This window comes from Caretta caretta, chromosome 2 (assembly GCF_965140235.1).
Source record: "Caretta caretta isolate rCarCar2 chromosome 2, rCarCar1.hap1, whole genome shotgun sequence".
NCBI classification, from domain to species: Eukaryota; Metazoa; Chordata; order Testudines; family Cheloniidae; genus Caretta; species Caretta caretta.
The window spans coordinates 232,832,933-232,849,489 of record NC_134207.1 but is presented as its reverse complement, the minus strand read 5'-3'; the positions used below and the strand labels follow the sequence as shown (position 1 = coordinate 232,849,489).

The following is a 16,557-nucleotide window of genomic DNA, read 5'->3' as shown; positions in this document are numbered from 1 at the left end:
TTTCAGGTTCTCTGCAGACTTAGGCTACTCTACACTGAGAGCTAGGGGTCTGGTTTTCCAGCTTGCGTACACATACTCATGCTAGCTCTCATTAACCTAGCATAGGTTTAAATAGTAGTGTAGCTACAGTACTATGGGTGAGCCTGTACTTGGCATGACTAAACCGTGTCTCCACAGCTGCCCTCCGTGCTACCATGGCTGCATTGCTATTAGCTCGATAAGAACTAGCGCAAGTATGTGTATGGGGAATCACACCTTTATCTCATAGTGTAGACATAGCCTTAAGCAAATTTTATTTTGCAAACAGTCCACATTTCCAAGGTTACCTTTGCATTCATAAAGTCTAGATACATAATTTTTGTTGAGATGAAAACAGATTTTGGAGCACAATTCTGTGGCAAATTGCATAGCCATAGAATTGAAGAATACACAGTGCTGCATGATCTAGCTTCATCGGCATCCAGCCAAGAAGCATTTAAGGTGTTGGTTTTGACCTATGAAATTTTAAATAGCTTTGGAACTACCACCTCACTACCCATCTGATCATGCCACAGCTGAGATCAAAGGAGGTTTTCGGCTTAAGGTCCCTTAGGCCACGTCTACACTAGAAAAGATTTGCCAGGATAACTTTTTTGGTATAGATATACTGGCAAACCCTCCTAGCGTAGACACAGGTTTTTCCAGTATAGCTTATAACAGTTCCGCAAATGGAGGAAGCTATACTGGTGAAAGCACTTTTTTGCTGGTATAGCTGATCTACACTAGGGCTTTTGTTGAAATAAAAATGCCCCCCCCCCCCCAAATCCAAACCAAAAAAGACACCCAACCCTCCCTACACTACAAGCTATGTTATTATACCAGCAAAAGTTTCTGCTGTAGAAATGGCCTTTGTTTAGGAGAGAGAGCATTTAACAGCTTGTCCTCTTGACGGCCTCTCAGTTCACTTTCTCACATTGGTCCAAAATAGCCTGAATTTGTTGACCTTTAGGGTACACTACACAGGTGCTGGCTTCCTCCAGGCCCTGGGGGTACCCCACGCTGCCTCCCACTCCATCCCAGGACCTGCCACCATCCCACTCTTTCTCCCAAACCCCCACCCCGCCTCTTCCTGCGCCTGTTTCATCCCTACCCCACCTGTTCCCACTGAGTTCCGCCCCCTCCCCTGAGCGGGCCCCATCCCTGCTCCCCTCCAGCACACCACAGAACAGCTGATTGCAGCAGGTGGGAGGCACTGGGAGGCAAGGGGAGGAGTTGATCGGCAGAGCCGCTGGCGGACAGGAGGCTATGGGAGGGGGAAAGAAGGGGAGCTGGCTGCTGGTGGGTGCTAAGCACCCACTAATTTTTTTCCATGGGTGCTCCAGCCCTGGATCACCCATGGAGTCGGTGCCTATGGTACACTACAAAGCCTATCTTTTTGGGGCAGATATCTAGGGTGTGCAGTAGTTTGTAGGGGCAGAGTTATGTGTTTGGGTTTAAGACTCCTGCAGAATGGAAAACAAATTAACCTCTGTTGGAGAAATAAGGTGAATTTGCTAAGTAAAGTTAAACATCACTATGAACCAATTACCACAGAATACCCTACCATTTTTACAAAATTCTTTAAAAGTTGTAACAGTGAGTACCTGTGGATATATCAGTGCATTCTGTAACTTTTCTGCTTAAACTTTCGTTTTAGTGACATAATACAATAGTCAAACCTACATATTAGCTGGGTAATTTCATAATTTATTAGATAATTTATTAATGCTGTAATTCAAGATGAATCCTGACAAATTGAAATCTTATATATATGTAATATTTATATTATAGTTATTTATAACTATATATAGAAATTATATATAACTATCAATAACAATAATATAAATATTACTTTGTTATTGAGTTATTGTTGTATTGGGCACTGTCCAAATATATATGAAACTCATTGTCCAGCTGTACCGAAAGAAGGACAGGAGACATTTGATATGCATTTAATCAGGCTGCAACTTTATTATTAGATGTCTGGGACTACCCGGTGGATAAAAGTGTACAGTGCAGGCAAATCCATGTTCATTTAAATAACTACCTGGGGCTTCCATCAGTCCCCCTTCATTTTTCATACACCCCCCCCCTTGTGGAAGGGTTAAAGTGGACCATAAGAAAGTGGTGGGTGGCTCCCTGCCATACCAACTATGGGAGCCCCAAACTCCCTGCCCTGTTCCATTAACCAGCACCTCCTTTTCAAGTCCATTACCAGGCCATTTGTCTGATCATTGGATGCCTTCCTCATCGAATACCTGCACTGGACATCCGCTCCACACTCACAAAGTAAGTTGCGACATATAGCCTAACCACTTTTATCCTTACCATAATAGGTCCTCCCTGATACCCACTGTAGGGAAAGATGTAAAAACGCGATTCCACTGAAGCTAATGTGGTGATGAGAGAAAATTCCTTCCCAGCCCCCTACAAAGGGAGCGATTAGTGCAATACCCACAGCAGGTCCTAACCCAACCTGATAGTTGCATCTCGAGGAGAGGGAGGGTGGGTGCTGCCTTGCCTGCTGCGTGGAGAAAGGGTTCCAGTGCCCAGCATTGCCCTTTTAAAGCCTTCCACCCTTACATTCCAAGGGGGTGAGTCAGCGCCACAAAGCTGACCACCACCCACCTTTTTGCAGCAGTTTCCGACCTCCTTACAGTGACTGAGTTATAGCTGTATAGCTATCCAAACATATAGGAGACTCACTCTCTAACTCAGAGTCCTTCATATTTACTTGGCTAAATATATTGCTGTAATAGATTACTTAAAGTGGAGAAATTAACATGTTATGTTAATTAACATGAATGTTTTCTTTCCAAACCTGTTGTTGGTAACCATCCTTCTGTTGGAGAAGAACTTCATGTGTTGGCTGGCTGACAGAATTGCTACTTCTGTATGAGCTACTTGTGTTTTTGCACAGGAACACATGAGGAGCTAAGAATGTTCCCAATCCCAGTCCCAGTACAGAATTAAGATGGAGTTTTTTGCAGATGAATACTCCACACAGTAGAGAATTCTACCACCACTCAGTTGTCAGGTTGACCCCAGTTAGCCCACTTTAAGGTTTTCAATGTTACCATAATTAAGCACAGTGGTAAATGAAGCATACATTTTTGTCTGTCTTCATAGTTTTTAAATTGTGCATGACAGTCTTACAGATCTTTATGTGCTCGTGTCTTTGGTTCACTCAACGTGAACTAAATTTTGCCTTTTCCCTCTTTTTTTCTTTGAGACTCAGAGCCCAGGATTGCTTATGTGAGACCCAGAAATCTGGTGCAGGCACCAGTCAACATAATTTACTACTGAGCAGGGCTGGTATGTGATCATTTATTTAAAGTGTCAGCATGTTCTTTAATGTAGAGTGGATGCTGTAATGGATCACAGCTATTTTATAGCAGTTACTGTGGCCCTGGTTTGAAGCTTCGTCAGCAGATTGTGAAAGTGTTATCCAAAACAGGGAGATGAGCAGAAATGATTAGGAAAGATGATATTCAGAATAAGTTAGTTCTTACTTCATTTCATAGTGCTGTCATATCTAGGGGGGAAAAAGCCAAACATCATTTCTTTGGGGTACATTTTAAAAAAATATGCCTATTATTTAATAGGACTTTGCAGCAAACCACTTAGCAAATTTAGGGTTTTTCACTTCATGTTTACTGCACAGGTATGGTACTATCTAGTCGTCATTGATTAAACTGTTTGTTTTACATTTTTCTTCAGTTAAGTATATTTGGTATGTTAAGCTAATTTGGGCTTAATCCTGTAGTCAAATATCTAATTTGGAAGATCCTGTCTGTGTAAGGACTGCAGCAAGCTACGGAACTGTCTGGAAAATAAGTGATAATGTTATATAGATTTCAGTTGTCTAGGCAACACTTAACACATGTTCCAATATGCCACATACATGGGAGGTGCATATAAGAGGCTTTGGGAGGCTGAGCTTTCCCAAAATAAAATAGGCTGGTCATGCAGTGGGAAAATGCTGGATGCGGCGTGGGTCACCTCCCTTTGAAGGCCCTACGCCTTTGTGCCTGGTGCAGGAGTGCCGAAAGCTCCCTAGAAGTGGGGTCCATTGGCACCTGGACCATGGCTCAACTCTGAGGCCCCGCACCCATTCAGCCTCTTCCCCCGAGGCCCTGTCCTTGCTCCACCTCTTCCCCTGAGGCCCGTGTTTGGGGGGGCTGCACAGAATGAGGGAGAGTGGGGGGGGCTGTGCATTTTTTGGGGGGGCTGGGTGAGTTTGGGGGGGTTACTCAGAATGGGGAGCTGGGTGTGTTTGGGGGGCTGCATAGAAGGGGGGAGCTGGGCATGCTTGGGACACATTGGCCACAACCCCCATGCAGTGCGAGCCCAACAAGCTAGACTGTTTTTCCTCATACAGCGCTGGGGGGGAGGCAGGTTGCCCAGTGAGGGGGCGGGGAGAATGGCAGCCTTTGTTCTGTGCCTTAGGGCAGTGCCCACTCAGCCCAGCATAACTGTCGGATGGGTGCCTGCCAGGCTGGTGGGGGCTGAATTCCCGGTGGGCCAGGGCCAGGAAGCTGGGCTGCACTTCCCCAGGCCAGACTTTGCAGGGAAATAAATCGGAGTGGGCAGAAGGGAGGATCACAGAATATCGTACCCTTTTTTTCTGCCTTAAGGCCTGGGCCTTGGGAGGAAGAGGCAGAGTGGGGGTGGAGTCAACCATAACTGTGGATTTACCATCATTTTCAAAGGAAGTTTTGCATGATAGTTTGGTGTACATCTGAGATGGTTAATTCACAGTTCATCCCAGTTTCCAAATTATTTTGACCGTTATGTCTTTTAGTAATCAATTATAAATAGCAGCATACAGTCAGGGTCCAGTAGTATGGCATATAGATATAAGGAAATGTCTTCCTCCTTCCACTAAAAGGACTGATTGTCCTTTCTAGAGTTGAAATAGTCAAAATAGTCACTGCTGGACTAAGTCTGAATTGAGATTTCCATTTATTATTGGTACTAATGGAAGGTTCTGCATTGGAGTAATAATACCTTTTACATCACAAATTAAAATGCATCCTTCTCTATTGTGCAGGATTATCACAGGGTCTGCACAGGCTTCCACCTCCTCATGCCTGTGCCCTGTGTTGGCTGGCCAAATAAAGAATCCCAACACCTTTGGTGCTTCACCCTTATGTCTTTATTTACAGTGCAACCGTGTAGCCCCTTTTATTCCCCCAACAGCTATCCCCATTCAGACCCTTCCCAGAGTCTCCTGGTCCGTGAGGCTCCTTGCCTTTGGTGAGGAGACAGAGCTGTAAGCCTCCTATCCCCTCCCAGGCTAGCCTCCTGACTGAACTTTCTCCAGGGCTTTTTTCACCCTTCCCTTTCTCAGCCCAGCTGCCGCTACTTAGCTCAAGTCATTGCTGTGAGCCGGCCCTCTTTAGGGCCTGTAGCTGGGCCCCTGCACCTGGCTTCCCTACCAGAAAGCAGGGCTTAGCCAGCATTTTGGCAGGGCATTCAAGGGGTTTTACCCCTGCCCTGCCACAGGGATATATGATGATTAGAGTTTATCTAAGTCATTTTCATTTTTTCTTCTCAAACAGGAGTTTCAGACACAAATCCAGAAAGTGATTCAGTAATCAGATGGTACTAAGTATGTCACAGTTCTGTGTGGTTCCTTTCATGTCATAATTTGATAACTGAAGTGTACATCAAAATTAAGTGAACTACTAGAACATTTTGTTTGTTCAATAGTGGTAACAAAATCAAAGGTACCTTATGTTGCAAAGCTAGGCACTGATGAGCCAAGTAAAGAATCATAACATCGAAGGCTCATTGTGACTCCATGAAAGAAAATGAAAATACTAAAGCTTTCTTGGATGTAATTCGAGACCTGTTACTTTTTTTTTTTTTAAATAGAAATTCAGTAAAAAGGAGCTGTGGACAATTTTTTTTAAAATTAACAGTTTAATGTCTCCAACTTCCAAAATAATTGCTACTAATTAGAACATTCATTCTTTAGCACAGGACATTATGTAAATATTCTCAGTATACTTAAATTATTTGTTAAATTTATCCAAGATGCTTTTCAGGTGCTTACTTTCATTTGTGTAAAATGTTTGATATCAGTATTATAAAGAATCTCATGCTGTAGTCCTTTCACAGGCAAAACTGCCATTGACTTCAATGGGTTCTGTGTATGTTATGGGGTTACAGGAACATAATTAATAGCATTTTCATGTCAGTGAAGTGGTTTTCATGAATAATGAGTAAGTTGTTACGAATATTGAAAAATATCAAAGGGGGCTAGTTGTCACAAAGTGTTATATTCCCTTACTTCATATGAAAGAAGATTGCATATGGATTGAAGACCATTGACCATTATCCATAAATATCATAGATCCAACCCCATGGAAGAAACTGTCCTGGAGGTTCTGTGTTTTCAGGCAAACTTTGTGGCATGTCTTTGAAAAGAATCCATCCGTGCTTCACTGCACATTTGTAACTATAATAAATTTTGGTTAAATTCAAAATGATCCTCTTTAAATCCAATTTTTACACGGTTATAACTCAAAATTAGCCTAAAATAAACTGGTTAACATATTCCCCAAGATACTGGCTATTGGTATGAGAGTCAGGTCTCATGATCATTAGGCATGTGCCTGCTTGACTTTGACAAGTCACTCAACATTCCTCTGTGTTCGTTTTCCCCAATTATAAAATGGGGCAATGGTTTTACCATAGATTAAATTAAAACAAAACAAGAAACATGCCAGGATTTAGGATGGCCACAGGTAGGTGGTAGGCAAAGTGTTTTATCCTCATTTTAGAGGTTTGGAAACTGCCAGTAAGTTTGAATGCCTTGGAGGCATTCTGGTCTAACAGACCAGTCATAGTTCTGGGAGCCACATGACCTGTGCTCTAATCTTGACTCTGACACTTGTGATGTAACTTCAAGTAACTCAAAGGAGGGGCTGTGCTGCTCCTCTCTCATTCCTCCTCTCCTTGTAATGCACTGCGATTCCCCATTAACTGGTGTGGTATTTCCTCATCCTTGAATGCTGCTAGGGGGAAGGAATTGTGGTGGTTTCATTTGCAGTACTTGGTATTTGCTGTGTTGACATGCTTTGCTAGCCATTAAATTTTTTCTTTTTGACTTGGGATAGGATCCTACTTCAATGAACTTGTGGTTGTGTGGTTTCTGCTTTCCTTTCCTTAGTGCTTTAGACATGTTGGTAGGACAGTACCTCTAATATGAAGAAGTACAGACTAATTACTAATTGTAGTTACTAATTACTTTACTAATTGTCAAAGATTTACAAAAGGTTTTTTTGCCCTAATGTGTAAGCTGTTTCAGTTTTCATGGTGCTTTTTGATGGTGGAAAGTTAAGTTTCTGTGGCTGTTTTTTAATCAAATCTGTAGCATCAGGGAAAATTCACTTGTCTGCAGACAGGCATATTTCTAATTGCTGAGAGCAATGTTTGTTTATGTTACAGTCACCACTTCAGGTGATCTTGGCATCTAATGAATGCACTGTAGATTTAACTTTTTGAATTCAAGTTTGAAGGCTAAGATCTATTGGGTGAATAAAGTGGTACTTTGCTGCTGATAAAACAGCATAAATGTTAAGCAAATGTTTGTGTCCCAATAGACATTTAAAAATGTTTGCTTAGTATGGTTTCTTCTAAGTTAATTTATGTGCGATTTAATTTTACTTTTGCTGCGGTGATAGTTCTTTTAAAGGAAATCTGCTGCTGTGAAAACCAGATATAATAATAATAATAATAATAATAAACAGATTATTAAAAACAACCCTAAACACAGGTCTGTATTTCCTTCTCTGTTGCACTCATTTCCCTTTTTTGTAGTTAATTTCAGTCATTCATTCTTTATTGGAATGATCTTTTAAAAAGATAACTTTGTTCTAATTTTTTGTTGTTGTCACGAAAGTCTTGTTCATGCAAAGGGTTTTACCAGCATGTCTGTTTTGTCTCTGTCTTGGTACTCAGAACCCCTCATTACTAGCTCCTCCTACATCTGTAGCTCTGGCAGATGAGGTAGTAAATTCTCTCAAGTCAGCACGTAGGGATTCAAGGCTCCTTAAATTGTCACTGTCATTTGCTTTCACTGTGTTTCTGGTTCAGTCTCATTCATTCATTCACTCGTGTTGGAATATGGGATTTTGGTAGAACTATTTTTAAAAAGTCTAATTAAAAATAAGTTAATTTTATGATCAAAATATAGATAGCTGAAGTCGTATACGTTATATACATTATATATAAAACCAATAAAAATGTAAATAGTCATTAATGCTAGTATATTTTGTTTGTTTTAAGATACTGGGCAATACATGTATCGAGGAGAGCAAACTATCCCAGATGAGATCTCCTTTGTGGAGTTTAGAGGGGAATTTTGCTCTTAATCCTTATTTTCAATGTGGGATTTAAAAAAAATAAAAGCAATGACCCTCATTAATGTGTAAGAGATTTCTAGATTGGTGCAAAATCTGTAACCTATAAACAAAAATGTAAACACTATCATTATACATATTTATTTACAATGAAATAAAAAGAAAGTTCTGAATGTATAGCTCCTTTTTCAGTGTCTCTAGCCTTCACATCAGCTTTGAAAGCCTGGAACAACTCCATTTATGAGCATAGGTCATGACTGTAGAAACATTTACAGACATGAGTAACTATTCATATGAGCTCAGTGGGACAACATAGAATCATAGAATATCAGGGTTGGAAGGGACCCCAGAAGGTCATCTAGTCCAACCCCCTGCTTGAAGCAGGACCAATTCCCAGTTAAATCATCCCAGCCAGGGCTTTGTCAAGCCTGACCTTAAAAACCTCTAAGGAAGGAGATTCTACCACCTCCCTAGGTAACGCATTCCAGTGTTTCACCACCCTCATAGTGAAAAAGTTTTTCCTAATATCCAATCTAAACCTCCCCCACTGCAACTTGAGACCATTACTCCTCGTTCTGTCATCTGCTACCATTGAGAACAGTCTAGAACCATCCTCTTTGGAACTCCCTTTCAGGTAGTTGAAAGCAGCTATCAAATCCCCCCTCATTCTTCTCTTCTGCAGACTAAACAATCCCAGCTCCCTCAGCCTCTCCTCATAAGTCATGTGTTCTAGACCCCTAATCATTTTTGTTGCCCTTCGCTGGACTCTCTCCAATTTATCCACATCCTTCTTGTAGTGTGGGGCCCAAAACTGGACACAGTACTCCAGATGAGGCCTCACCAATGTCGAATAGAGGGGAACGATCACGTCCCTCGATCTGCTCGCTATGCCCCTACTTATACATCCCAAAATGCCATTGGCCTTCTTGGCAACAAGGGCACACTGCTGACTCATATCCAGCTTCTCGTCCACTGTCACCCCTAGGTCCTTTTCCGCAGAACTGCTGCCTAGCCATTCGGCCCCTAGTCTGTAGCGGTGCATTGGATTCTTCCGTCCTAAGTGCAGGACCCTGCACTTATCCTTATTGAACCTCATCAGATTTCTTTTGGCCCAATCCTCCAATTTGTCTAGGTCCTTCTGTATCCTATCCCTGCCCTCCAGCGTATCTACCACTCCTCCCAGTTTAGTATCATCCGCAAATTTGCTGAGAGTGCAATCTACACCATCCTCCAGATCATTTATGAAGATATTGAACAAAACCGGCCCCAGGACCGACCCCTGGGGCACTCCACTTGACACCGGCTGCCAACATGTCAGTAGAGTGGCTCATGTGTTTGCAGGAATGGGGCCTAAAGTCTGGACACTATTTTTTTCTGATGAATATCAATTTTGAGACTTTTTGGGTAACTGAAAAATCATAAAATCTTTAGGGTCAGAATCTGGAAGCAGCTTCTAGTAGCCACTTTGTTCATCCTTCTGTTCAGAGGATTATCAGTTTAATTATTACTGACCTATCCCTTTGAAGCATCTAGTCTAGTTTATTAGCTTGTGAGCTCTCATCTACAGTGGTAGTGTCTTGCCAAACAGGAATTGGAGTTAAGCACAGAAATATGTGCTATATGTTTGTCCTACCTCGATTGTGAGAGGGGTATCAATTACATAAATAATTATAGTAACTTTCCTTTCTAAAATTCTGTAGACTATTCTGAGTTTACAAAAGATAATGCAGAACATAGTGCTTGCATGGAGTCTTATAATATATGTGATTGCCATGCTGTCTGGAGTGGTTCACGACTGTGAATACCTCAGGGCAGACACCCCAAACTGGTGGCGTGTTCTATAATTAGATGTCACCAAGCCAGTAACAAATGTGAATTCTTGGATCGCTGTAACAGTCTTACCATGGAGTCCCAGATAGTCCCTTCAGACCTATCTTGCGACCCAGACAAACTGAACTTTGTGATAAATAGTCACTTACACCAAAAATCACACCACATTCAGGTTGCTTCCAGTCCCAAGAGAACAGTCACTTACCCCAGATCAATTGGTACCCTAGATCTTACACCAAAGACAATGACTCTAGCCAATCCTGTAATAAACTATGTAAAGATTTATTAATTAGGAAAAAGGAATGACAGTTATTTACAGGTTAAAACAAGGAAACATACAGTTGTGTTACCATCTAAATCCGAAGAGTGACACAGTTGTAGTGATCTGTCAGTTTAAAGTGTCTTTCAGGGCAGCCCTAGGAGGCAGACCCTGGGGATTTTTGGCTTCAGTTTAGAATCTCTGGCCCTTCAGAGTTCAAACAGCCAAAAAAGAGACAGTTTCTTCTCATCAGGTATTTTTATTTCCTTCCCCCAGAATTCAAGATGATGGGATGAGTTCATGTGCACGTCTCTCTAGGTGGTGGTGGTGTGGTGGGGGGGCAATCAACAAAGTCTTTGTCCTCTGATGTTCCACAGTGGTTTTTCTGCTGTCTATGGGCCTTCTTTTGTTGGGCAGGAGCTAACACCTCCTGTGGCAAACTCGTATTTCACACGTGGTAATGTTTGTCTCGTGGGGATTTCCAGTTTCAGAGGAACCACTTAAATATTTCCTTATTACATGAGCCATAGATATTATAAGGGAGATTAATGCAGGCAGCAACATAGAAGGATTTCATTGAGTGTAAACACAAAATACATTCTTATAAGACTAATAGCTATTTTGAGCAGAAGTAATATACAGGTGACCTAGTCTGCTCTCCAGCTACAAGTCTGTCTGTTCTTAGCCAGTGCCGGCGGCCTGGTCATCTGGCCTGCCAGCGTCAAAGTGATGTCTCAGAATTATGGATTCTGGGGCATCTCCAGTGAACTTGGACGACACAGCAGAGTCACAGAGGCTGAAAATTAGCAAAAGTTAAAGCATATGCACAGCCCATGCTGAATATTCTGCACAGCCTCATGAGTGGGAGCATCTAGCACATATTTTTGTGCTTAACTCAGTTTCCCTGTTGGCTTTGCAGTTCACCTTTTGCTGATCTGCAATTATGATTTCATTTACACTCATATTCACAGATATTAGGAGTTACCTTCACACCTGGGCACTACAACTACGGCGGTACTTGGAATTCTATTGAGTCTGCTGCTGCAGAGCAGATTTGCTGTTGTTTATTAAACAGCACACACAAAGAATCCTGAGTGCATTACCGAGATTGTTACATTGCCCAGCATGTATATTTCATTTTTAACATGTGTAACAGAGCTAGTCTGAAGATTAACAAATGTTGTAAATATTTTAAATTCACTGTATCTTTTATAGAGCTGGTGCTACTTGCTGATTATCTCAATGTCTCTTCACAAGTGTGAAGAAGAAGGCAGGTTAACGGGAGACAAACACAGAGTGGAACACAAAACATACATTTCAAAACATAATTCTTAATGTGAAATCATCCTGGAATGGGCATGTTTCCAGTGGGGTACTACAGGGATTTGTTTTCCGCTGAAAGCTAAGTAATATTTTTATCTGTGCTATGTAGGAAAATATGAAATCGTTGTTGATAAAGTTTGGTGGAGTGGTAATTAATGATGATGGCAGATATGTACAGAACGAGCTGGATTACTTGGTAAACTTGGTGCAAACACTATGTATTTTAATATGGCCAAATGAAGAGTCCTATATCTAGGAATAAAGAATATGATATGCTTACAGGGTGGGATACTGAATCTTCAGAGCAGAGACTATGAGAAGGAGTTGAGGGTCGTGGAATACCAACTGAACATGAGCTCTCACTAGCAATGCTGTGGCTAAAATGGTTAATGTGATCCTTGATGTATAAACAGGGGGAATACTGAATAGAAATGAGAATTCTCAGTGTTAGTGAGACCACTGTTGGAATAGTGTCTCTTTCTGGTTCAGAGAAAAGTTAAAAATTGGAGAAGAACTGATTTGAGGACTGGAAAACCAGTCCTTATAGTGAAAGACTTAAAGAGCTCAGTCTTTTTAATTTAATTGAAGAGAAGGTTAAAAAAGTGACTTGACCATGGTCTAGAATTGCCTACATGGAGAGAAGATATCTGAAAATGGAGGTAAATTTAATCTACCAGAGAAAAGCATAACAAAATCCAGTGGCTAGAATCTGAGCTAGACAAATTCAAATTAGAAATAAGGCACACTGCCCCCCCCCCCCCCTTCAACAGTAGGGGTAACTAACCATTGGAATAGCTTACCAAGGAATGTGAATTCTTCATTGCTCAAATTATTTAAGTCAAGATTTGGATCTCTTTCAAACAATATACTGGAGTTCATTCACGAGTTACTGGACTTGATGCAGGAATTATTGGATGGAATTCTATGGAGATCAGACTAGATGATAGGAGCAGTCCTTTCTGGCCTTAAAATCTATGAACAATTTACCACTGTAACTAGTGCCCCTAAGAATTTGGAGAGTGTGTATGATGCTTTAAACACGCCTCTTATTTTCTGTATTTTCTCTGAGTATTTGAAAAATAAATAATAGTTGTTTTGATTTACTCAGTTTATGTAAACAGTTCTATACCATTATTTATCTTCAATTCCAGAAGGAGACAAGAACTGAGGAATGGATAGTCTTGTGTCTAAAGCCTGGGATTGGGAGATCTGGGAGCTATTCCAGGCTCTGGCACAGACTTCCTGTTTCTGGGCAAGTTACTTAACCTTTGTGTGTCTGTTTCCCTGTCTGTCAAATGGGAATAATACCTGCCAACCTCACTGGGCGTATTACGCATAATTCATTAACATTTGTGAAATGATTCTATATCCTCAGATGGAAGTTGTTGTGGAAAAGCAAATTATTGCTTATCATGAAAGGGAAATTTACTTATTGAGTTGCTATTGTGACAGAGTGGGAACCTGGCTACCCGCAGAAATTGCACCAATTTATCTAAATTGGCTTTACAAATTCATTTGATCAGTGCAATCTCCTCATGTGGATATTCACCAGATTAAGCTAAATCAATATTAGCTACTCTTAAACTGATTTAAGTGTCCATACATGGGGTTTCACTGATTTAATTTAATTTAATTGGTGCAATTTCTGTGTGTGCAGAGAAACCCTCAGCAAAAACCAACCCCATGGAAATTGTCTGAACGCTCTCTAGGGGTAGGGCGAAAACTATAAGTGGCACAGGGCAATAGCTAAAAAGCTGTCTGTCACTTATGCTTCTTTCTCATTGCTTCTCTTAAATTTTGATACTATAAGAAGTTTTATTTGTGACTTTAAAGTTATAGTTCCATCTTTGATGCAGTTAAGAAACTGAAGAATCACAATAGTCATCTTGTGTTTTCTTTTGATTTGAGTCTGACCGAGGGAAATGTGTGCTTTTATATTAGGTTATGGAAATGTCTCATGACATATATACAGGGACATATAGGATACATCTACACTGTGTTTTAAAGCCATGGCAGTGAGTCTCAGAGCACGGGCCTACATTCTTGGACTCCTGGGGCTCACACTACAATGCTAAAAACAGCAGCGTAAACACTGTGACTCAGGCTGGAGTTTGGGCTCTGAAGTCCACCTCCCTCCCTGGGCGTCAGAGTCAAAGCTCCAGCCTGAGATGCAATGTGTACACTGCTGTTTTTAGCACAGGTTTTAAAATGCAGCGTAGACATACCCTTAATGGTAACTAGTGTTTTTCCCATGAACCTTTTTGAAAAACCAGGGGCTGGCCTCACAATGACGAACATCTCCATTGGTATGTATAATCCACAAACCCGGTCATGACTTCGTGGTAAGGTTCGAAACTGATAGTCTTTTTCCTGCCCCACTTACTGTCATGTAAGGCCAAATACAAGCAGTGTCAGATTAACGTACGGGCTTATGGGGCCTGTGCCAGGAGCTCCAGAATTGGGGTGGGGGGACTTTTTATTGTCCCTAAGGGCGAGTGACGGGGTGGAGGGAAAGAAAGCGGAGCGAGTGGGGCCTCGGGGCAAGAGGCAGCGCAAGGGTGGGGCCTCGGGGTAAGAGGCAGCGTGGGGGGACAGGGCCACAGTTCGGGTATCAGTGGCCCTTGCACTATTAGAGAGCTTCCACCACTTTTGGCCTGTGCTCAGGGGTCCCAGCCAATTTGGGGACCCCTGCAGAAGTGCTGGAACCTGTGTAGAAGTGTGTTGGGGGGGGGTCACCAGTGCTGGAACTGTGGCCCCGCCCACTGCTCCTCTTCGTCCCCCTGAGGTCCCGCCCACTGGCCAGGCTGGTAACTATTTCTAACTTTATCTCTTATACTTAAAATCCTTTAGTCTTTTGTTAATAAACTTGCTTTACTATCTAAACCCACAGTGTTGTGTTTGTACTAACGTGGATGTCAACTCCAGTTTATGCGGCAAACTGGTGTATTAAACGAGCAAACAAACCATATTATTTCTCTGAATTGTCCAGGAAAGGGCTGGATATGCAGAGTGTATGGTTTTGGGAAAATTCAGGACTGCAAGTGTGTTGGGGTCACCCTCCAAGTGGTAACAAAGCTGGAAGTTAGAATGGTGCTGTAGACAGGCTGCTGGGATTAGAACTGTTGAGCCAGGGCTGGTTGTATAGAACACAGACACTCAGGGTGTGACCTGCATGCTGGTAAGCTGTTTGTGAGTGGCCCAAGTTGGGAGCTACAACAGCAAAACTTTGTGAGGCACCCAAAGTTACAGGGCAGGTAGTGACACAACCCCTCACTGGTCTGGACTGCACCCCAGAATGTGACAACCTCTCCCAGGGGTAACAGTGGCAGTGGATGAGAATTCCTTCTGTCCCTACTACAGCTTCAGGAGCCTTCATGGCTCCCAAGCTGCCATTCCAGTTTGTGGATCTGTGTAGCTGCTCCTGATGTGTTCAACCACCAAAACTGCACTGTAGGCTGGGGTGGGGGGGGCAGAGAATGCTATATCATGCAGGTGGTTTGAAACCCCTGCATGGAATTGTGGAATCCTACCTCCAAATTTCCCCTCTATCTGCTCTAATGGAACCACACTGGTAAGAGATCTCTCAGACCATGTGAGGATGGAGGTGGTTTAGGATATGCTCCTTAGCAGCACTTCCTGAGCACCTTCTATCCAATGATCTCATCATGTTTAATAGACGTAAATGAATTTTCACAACAAACATAGTCAATCGGGAAATCCCCATCGGGAAAATTATGTTCTGAGAGATTAAGTGATTGTTCAAGGTCCCCAAAGAAGCCTTTGGCAAAGCTAGGAATAGAATTCAGGTCTCCTGATTTCTCAGCCCTATGCTTTAACCACAGGGCTATCTATCCTTTCATTTGTAGATATATTCAGCTTTTCTTTAGCGCAGGACTCTTTGAAGTCCAGGAATCCTTTCTTTCATTTTTTCTGACTTTTAAAAGCAGCGTTTATGGGAATACTGTAGGATTGGTGTGGTTTCTTTTTTAATATCATATGTTTTTCATTGTCAAGAATGGCGTTTGAGGGAATAGAAGTCAAGATAAGTAAAGCAAAATATGAAAGTTTGCTATGGTTTTTTAAGGAGGAAAATGGCTACTTTAAAATAGAATATTTGTCAAAGACTGTATTAACTTGAGGTAGTTCAAGCTTAAACTTAGTGTACATACTAGCTATGGCAAAGGATAAAAATGCAAATAATTTTATTGTTAAATTCCTCAGTACAAACATAGTATGTGAGGCAGTATGTTAAATGAAAGCTGTTGTGCTGCAGTTTTAGTGTGTTGCCTACTAAGGAAAAAAAAAACATTATAAGGTTTTATGTGGATAATAAATTAAATTCATTGTGCAGAGATGTCATAATTTTATTTTGTCTTATGAATGACCACTTTGTGTATGCCTTTTGGCATTTTCATATAAAGTATCTTTTCATCGCATGTGTTCTCAGTAGCATGAGCTCTGATTTTCAGAAGATTAACACACACAGTAAACGTGCACAGAGGTTTTCAGTAGGTTCAATTAGAATGTTCTCTAAAAAGAGAAGTGAAAATGGTTTAAGAAAGGGTGTGTTGAAATGCTGATGGTGCTTGTCATTCTGGTAGTGACAAATAGATGTGTATGTTGACCTTCTCCTAGCAGTTTTATCGCTTATACTGGTTTATATGTTTTATTTCCTTAGAAAACAAAAACAAAACATGATGCTCTTAATAAAAATCAATGGCAAAGTTCAATGCATTTTATTAGCAGTTTAAAGAA

At 41.5% G+C, this 16,557-nt stretch overlaps 1 protein-coding gene across 2 annotated transcripts in view; it reads left to right on the top strand.

The window, feature by feature from the left end:
* The window catches only part of NEBL (nebulette), a 411,963-nt gene that overhangs the window by 218,562 nt on the left and 176,844 nt on the right, over positions 1-16,557 (top strand). The window lies entirely within an intron of this gene.